At 39.4% G+C, this 8,125-nt stretch overlaps 1 pseudogene; it reads left to right on the forward strand.

Moving 5' to 3' along the window:
• The first annotated feature begins 7,508 nt into the window (after positions 1–7,508).
• Positions 7,509–7,620, forward strand: LOC116648315 (annotated as a pseudogene).
• Positions 7,621–8,125: the final 505 nt, after the last annotated feature.

Raw genomic sequence — 8,125 nt, forward strand, 5'->3', positions numbered from 1 at the left:
GTAAAAGAACTTAGAACAATATATGGCCCCTAACACATTCATCATCATCATTACCATCATCATCATCACAGTAAGGATGAAAGGGAATTTTTTTTTTAATTTTTTTATTGTTATGTTAATCCCCATACATTACATCATTAGTTTTAGATATAGTGTTCCATGATTCATTGTTTGTGCATAACACCCAGTGCTCCATGCAGAACGTGCCCTCCTCAATACCCATCACCAGGCTAACCCATCCTCCCACCCCCCTCCCCTCTAGAACCCTCAGTTTGTTTTTCAGAGTCCATCGTCTCTCATGGTTCTTCTCCCCCTCCGATTTCCCCCCCTTCATTCTTCCCCTCCTGCTACATTCTTCTTCTTTTTTTCTTTCTTAACATATATTGCATTATTTGTTTCAGAGGTACAGATCTGAGATTCAACAGTCTTGCACAATTCACAGCGCTTACCAGAGCACATACCCTCCCCAGTGTCCATCACCCAGTCACCCCATCCCTCCCACCCCACCCCCCACTCCAGCAACCCTCAGTTTGTTTCCTGAGATTAAGAATTCCTCATATCAGTGAGGTCATATGATACATGTCTTTCTCTGTTTGACTTATTTCGCTCAGCATAATACCCTCCAGTTCCATCCACGTCGTTGCAAATGGCAAGATCTCATTCCTTTTGATGGCTGCATAATATTCCATTGTATATATATACCACATCTTCTTTATCCATTCATCTGTTGATGGACATCTTGGCTCTTTCCACAGTTTGGCTATTGTGGACATTGCTGCTATAAACATCGGGGTGCACGTACCCTTTCGGGTCCCTACTTTTGTATCTTTGGGGTAAATACCCAGGAGTGCAATTGCTGGATCATATGGTAAGGATGAAAGGGAATTTTGACTATAAATCCACTTTATGGATCAGAAAGTCCCATGCTGGGGTGCCTGGGTGGCTCAGTCGGTTAAGCGGCTGCCTTCGGCTCAGGTCATGATCCCAGGGTCCTGGGTTCGAGCCCCACATCGGGTTCTCTGTTCAGTGGAGAGCCTGCTTCTCCCTCTCCGTCTGTCTGCTGCTTCCCCTGCTTGTGCTCTCTCTCTGTCAAATAAATAAATAAAATCTTAAAAAAAAGAAAGTCCCATGCTAATGAGACTGGTACTATACAATTCAGTCACAGATAATAATCTACCCAGACATTCAGTGATATCATTTCTCTTTCTAAATTAGGCCATTGACAACCTCTGGAATGGGAGAAGGTATCTGCAAATGACATAACCAATAAAGGGTTAGTATCCAAAATATTTAAGAACTGACACAACTTAAGAAGCAAAAAACAAATAATCTCATTAAAAATTAAGCAGAAGACATAAATAGACATTTCTCCAAAGAAGGCATACAGATGGTCAACAGACACATGAAAAGATGCTCAGCATCACTCATTATCAGGGAGATGCAAATCAAAACTAGAGTGAGATATCATCTCACACCTGTCAGAATGGCTAAAATAAAAAACACAAGAAACAAGTGTTGGTGAGGATGCGGAGGAAAAAAAACCCTCTTGCACTGCTGGTGGGAATTTAAGTTGGTGCAGCCACTGTGGAAAACAGTGTGGAGATTCATCAAAAAATTAAAAATAAAACTATCCTACAAATCAGGAATTGCACTGCTTGGTATTTACCCAAAAAATACAAAAACACTAATTCAAAGGGATACATGCACCCTGATGTTTATTGAAGCATTATTTACAGTAGCCAGACTACACAAGTAGTCCAAGTGTCCATTGATTGACAAATGGATAAAGAAGATGATACACACACACACACACACACACACACACACACACACACACTGGAATATTATTCAGTCATAAAAAAGAATGAAATCTTGCCATTTGCAACAACATGCATGGAGCTAGAGAATATAATCCTAAGTGAAATAAGTCAGTCAGATAAAGACAAATACCATATGATCTCACTCATCTGTGGAATTGAAAAAAACAAAACAAATGGTCAAAGGAAAAAAAAAGAGAGAGAGAGAGAGACAAACCAAGAAACAGACCCTTAACTATAGAGAACAAAGTGGTGGTTACCAGAGGGGAAGTGGGTGGGGGGATCGGGGAAATAGGTGAAGGGGATTAAAGAGAATACTTACCATGATGAAAATAAAATACAATAAAATGATAAAAAGGTAAATTCCTAAAAAATAAATAAATCAAGCCATTGAAATTCTTCCCTTTGAATTGTGGAAATTGTTCATGTCACATTATATTTTGTTTAGAGTAGGTAACCAGATCCCAAAGACACATAAACTACTCCTCTGTGGTTATTATTTGAAATATTTAATTTCTTTTAAAATATATCTTTATTAGAAAGTCACAGATCTGGCTTCCCATACAAATTCAAAATCAAGAATGAAATTTGCTGGGGAAAAAAAAATCCCAAATGTGTCCAAAGGCATCTATAAATCGCTTGGATTTGTGCCACGTGTGAAATCACTCAGTTTTGTGATCAAAGGAATTCTGTTCTTGTTTTTGTTTTGTTAACCAACCAACTGGATAAACATGATATATTCTCTTTACTCCCTGGGCCTCAGTTTCCTCATCTGTAAACCAAGGAAGTTGGAGATAAATAACTGTAGGGCTTGACCCGGTTTGATTATTATAAAATTCTATAATTCCATGAAAACTGCTCAGTCTCTAGCCTCCAATCAAATCACAATGTGTTCTAATGCCATAGTAACCCAGGTGCACTTCACAGCAATTAAATCAGAGAGCACACAAACAATGCCCAGCTAACAAAGCTGGGTATCAACCCAACAGGTGGTTTCTATTAAGACAGATTCTAGATTCTGCATTTAAAGCTACAAGTGCATTAAAAAATTTAGAAAAAGACAACCCCTCTATGGAATCAATTAACTAAGAATGCAAGAATTAAATGTCATTATCATCGTGGATACATTTGACAGTATCTATCACAACTTTATCTGAGGCTTTAGGGTTGGGAACCGAAGAGCAACCCTTTTACACTAAGTTTAAAGCCATTTGTAGCCAGAGACCACATGCTTCTGGTTTTTTCCCCAGCTCCATACCTGACATTGAGACACTGATTAAAGAATTGCTGTTATTTTCTTTGAGCTGGAAAAACTGCAATGCTTTGCTTGAAACCTGCTACCTTGATTAAAGTATAGGGCTCATCATTGAAGAGCAGCAAAAACATATATTATGCTTCTCTTGATTCTAAATATATGTACTTTCAATTTCTGTATTCAATCTATGTAACAACCCGCCAGGGAAGAAAATCAAATTACATACTGTACACATAAACCTCAAAAAGTACTGATTACTGATTAGAGGAAAAAAAAAAAGTAGGGTAAAATTGCCGAATGAACCACGAAATGGCATGGGTCTGAGTTGTTAAGAACTCATTACCATACTGCTGCTCTCAGGGAAATGAAACACATTGATATATATTTTAATTAAAGTATGAAGTATTCAAGCAAATGCCACAAAGTTCTTAGTCAGCACCTTTAAAAAAAATCTTTTATTTTATCTTTGTTGAAACCATATGCAAAGTGATTTATTTGCCTGGAAATTTATGATTTGTGAGGCTGAATAAATCAACCATTTTGGGTAATTGCTTCAAGTGGCAACATATTTGTATTTGGTAAGGTGACTTATGATTTTGGAAGAAATTCATTAGCTTTATGAGAACCTAAAACGCTTGTGGGCAAATGAAATATAAATGTATGCTCCGAAGCTCTATTTCTGGAATGAAGCATTTGAAGAGTTGCAATGTTACTTCCGATGCATTAAAGAAAATGTACATGTCATGTGGCTTTCAGTGCAGTTTACAGGACTGTGCTCATAACAATTCTCTCACTCTTGTGAACCAAGTAGTTTTCCTTGAAAATTATACTTTGTTGGGGATTAAACAGAATATTGTATGGACCTAAATTATGTTCCTAATTAATTACTGATTCAAGCTGAATCAAAGAAAGCCTCGGCAAGTCTTTGTCTTTCAAAATAAGGTATAGGAAACTTTCACCGTTTGTGACATTCATCTCGTCAAAGAGATCCACCTCCTAAAAAGAAAAAATGCACAGAGTAAAAATTAAACATATTGAATATTCTCAATCTTAATGATTTTACATCATTTTGCTAATCTGGAAGTTTGTTCTTGCAAAGTTACAGGTGAAGAGGATGTCGTTATTGCTGTGTATACAGCAAGAGCACATTAGGTTCAGGCATTGTACAGAGCCTCAGGATTGCAAACCCAGAAGAGAGGAAGTCCCCAGCTGACAGTCGCTTGCTTGCTGGGCAGATGTATTGATTCACCCAGAAAACATGTACTTGGGGCCCCAGTGGCCAAGCAGACCGGATCAGCGTATGGAGAATTTTAAGCAAATTTCACAAAATTCTCAGCCTGTTTTTATTTTTTTATATATTTTCTATCCTTCATACCAAATGCAAATTCTCCACAAATTCTAGGAAATTCAGTGTTGTCTCACACAGATAATTGCCTGATGGACCTTTCCGTTCACACCCTGGGAGGTCTGCATGATAAGCTGTTTTTGGAGTACGTACACCCACTGTCACAAGGTTGGTATAACTGAGGTCTCTTGCACCGGGAAACCTTTGCATGGTCACAGTTTCAGAGCCAGAGAGCTCTCCAAAATGGTTTCTATTTCTACTATGTCAGGAGTTTCTGAGGGAGAATTTAATGATCATCTATAAAAATGTTACTCCCACCCAAGCATACTTTTGAGTGTTCATCTTGAACACTGGAAGCTTCAAAAATTTAACCAAAAATATTTTGTGTATTGAAGTTTACTTTGGCTTATTAATTTCTTACTTTATGTTAATTTTGGAATATTCCATGCTTCAAACTTGGAACTGCAATGTAACCGTTCTATTTTCAGTTCAGTATAGTAAAAGCTCACTGGGCTGTACCATCTGATGCTCAGCCAGGCACTGGGGTAAGACAGGTGGCCAGTCCCAGGCTTGGGAAGGCTTGTGGTCTAAGGTAGTGGCAGGTTATACGGGAACAGTCATTAGTTGGCTTGGGTGAAGCTAAGGAACTGAAGAAATGGAAAGCTGACAAATTCTGATTTGGGGAAATGGGGTTCAGAGTAACCAGAACTGAGAACATAGCTTTTGATGTGTATCTTGAAGAATGATTTTTTAAAGGTGGGGGGATGGTGGTATATCTGTTATCACATCGTGTTTGGTTTTTGTTCTGGGAGTCACACAACAGCCCAAGAGCAATAGAATGAAAATATGCACCCGGATGAGGTATTGTCAATATCATCATTAAAGCACATGACATATGTAAATCAAATGGTGAGTTGGGTCTTTTGTGTTGGGTGCTTTGAAGAAAGAAAAAAAAAAACGGCGGTGTCAGCCCTTGAATGTTTTGAAATCTAAGTAAATACGTCCAAAGTTTCAGCATGCAGCCCTTTCATAGAAGCAAACAAAAGAGTACTTATTATTTATCTATATTTCTAAAATGACACCCATCTCTGACACACCCATCCCATTTTTACAAATTTATCTATAGACAAAAATTATGTGAAATGATTTATCTTTAAAAAAAATATTTATTGTGGTATTGTTCATAATAATAAGATGAATGGAAACAACTTGAATTTTCAATTAGGGATCAATTATATCAATTTATATCCACTAAAGGAAAGCAAACTTTTACTTACCCTGCTTAGAACTGATTTTTCTGACTCATGCTGAAAGAAATCTGGAAAGTTCTTAGCTTTGCCTATTAGTAATTCTCCTCCCTACATCTCTCTGGTCACTTCCCTGGAGCTCCCATTAGCCAGAAATCCAGGTCTTACAGTGTATCCTCTATAAGTCGTTATGTTTTCCATTGCACTTTCCTCCTTTCTGGGTATTTTTCACAGATCTACCTTCATGTTTACGAATACTCTCTTAAATTGTGTTTAGTCTGCTGTTTGAATCATGTATTAAGTTTCTTCTATTTTTTAATTACTGTAACTTTGGTTAGTGTAATTCTATTTGGTTCTTCTTTTCAAGTATTTTTGGTTGATTTTGCATATTGTTCCATTCTTTCCAGAAGTTTCTATAAACATTCTTTTATCCTTTTAACCGTTTTAAAAAGAGTTTATGACCTCCTCCACATCTTGCTCTATGATTTCAAGTACTGACGATGCTAACACCCTTTTGTGTTGCGTCTGCTTTCTGTAGTCTTGATGGAATTCTTCATTTCTTATTTTGTTCATAAACTGCTCTTCAGTAGATCTTGGTCCCTGCCTTCCTTCTCCCATGGGAATTGTGTGAGGTAGGAGTTGCTGAATGATTTTCAATGTGTTTCTCTTAAAGGTAGGACTGTTTCTATTTTAAAGCATTAATTCATAATTTGAGTTTTCCTTCATAATAAGGAAAATGCAATCTTGGGCTCCAAATCCATGTGAAGTGCATGGTTTAGTTTCTAGTGGAAGTTTCTAATGGAATACATTGTTTTTCCACGGAGGGCAAAATAATCTCTTTTTTCTCCTTAGGCTGTTGGACAGATTTTATTAGTTTTCATTTCTCTGAAGTAGTGGCACTTTGGGAGTTCTGGCTTTATGCAAGGACATCACCTCCCATCCCCCACCTCTCATGGGCTTGGGGCTTGTCTCCCATTTGCGGGTGGTCATGGTCATGAAGGCTTTAGTGCCAGAGCATTTGTGGGACCGCTGATGCTCCAGAACTATGGCAGCCGGAGTGTTGGAGCTTCACTCTCTGGCAGTCAAATGCTTCTTTGCTTCTGGTAGTAGAGATTTTCTTTTTTATTACAATCTCAACTATCCACTAAAAATAAATTGAGGACATCTTGAAGAGAGGGAAAAGGCAACCCATAGTTGGGGGGGGAGATATTTGCACTACATATATTTATCAAAGAACCCATGTCTGGAATATTTAAAGAGCTCCTGCGTTTGAGGAATAGCAGGGAGCGCAGGATAGCTAACAGGGTGAGGGCAAGGGCACAGTCGCTGGAGGCAAGATTCTGGAAGAGTCGAGGCTCCACATCATGAAAGGCTTTAGAGGTCTGAACACTTAGGCTTTATTCTGAGTGAGATGGGAAACCACTGGGGGGTTTTGAGCAGAAGGGTGACAAGATCATTCTTAAGCGGATCATCACAGTGTTGGGGAGAAGGCAGAGTACGGGTAACTGGGTAGGAAGCCATTGCAGTCACCAAGCAAGAGGTGAAGGTGCCCTGAACTGAAGCATTTAGTGGCAGAGGTGGTGAATTCTGGGTGTGTTCTGAAAGATAGGACTGTCTAACAGGCTGAACGTGTATTCTGAAGGAAATAGAAGAGGCAAAGTCACTTCCAGGTTTTTGGCCTGAGCAACTGGAAGGATAGGGTTGCCAACAAACAAGATGGGGGATGACTTCAGGTGAAAGAGGCTTGGGAAGAGCAGGAATTTGGATTTGGTTGTGTGAAATCCGGGGAAGAACTGGAGGTGGTGAACAGGCAGGCAGATGGACGAGTCTGAAATTCAAATGCAAGCTTTGCGCAGTGGCAGTATCATAGCCAATGAGGTTTATCCGAGGCGCAATTATTGCTAATTGAAATTCAAATGCAGCATGTAGGCTGATTTATACAAATCTGAAAGAAGTCTAGCTTTTGATTGGTGTTTGAAGCCCATAGAATAGATGATATCACTAAGGCACGGGGAATAGACAGAGAGGAGGTCTCAGGACTTGGCCCGGAGCATTTGAGAATAGGAGATAGGGAGATCAAGAGTAACCTGAGAAGGAGCACCCAGTGCGCAGGAAGAGAACCACTGCAATATTGAGTCCTGGAGACTAAGGAAAGTCTGCTGCAGGAGAAGTCCAGTGCTCTTGTAGCCAAGATGGAGAACTGACTTTGGACTTAGCCATGAGAGGCCATTGGGGGCCCTTCATAAGAGATATGTGAGTGGAAAGAGTAAATGCTGATTCCAAGGGGGCCCCAAAGAGGATGGGCATTGAACATGGAAGAGAGTAAGGACACAAAGTTTAGTGAGCCATGGGGGTGTCTGGGGCAGCCCAGCGAATGACACTCAGAGACCAGAATGCCAAAGTCAATGGAATTTGTTACTCGCGGGTCCCAGAGAGGAAACCTCAGCACACCTTTCCGGGC

The sequence above is a fragment of the Phoca vitulina genome, unplaced genomic scaffold, assembly GCF_004348235.1.
Source record: "Phoca vitulina isolate PV1807 unplaced genomic scaffold, GSC_HSeal_1.0 scaffold42, whole genome shotgun sequence".
Taxonomy (NCBI): domain Eukaryota; kingdom Metazoa; phylum Chordata; class Mammalia; order Carnivora; family Phocidae; genus Phoca; species Phoca vitulina.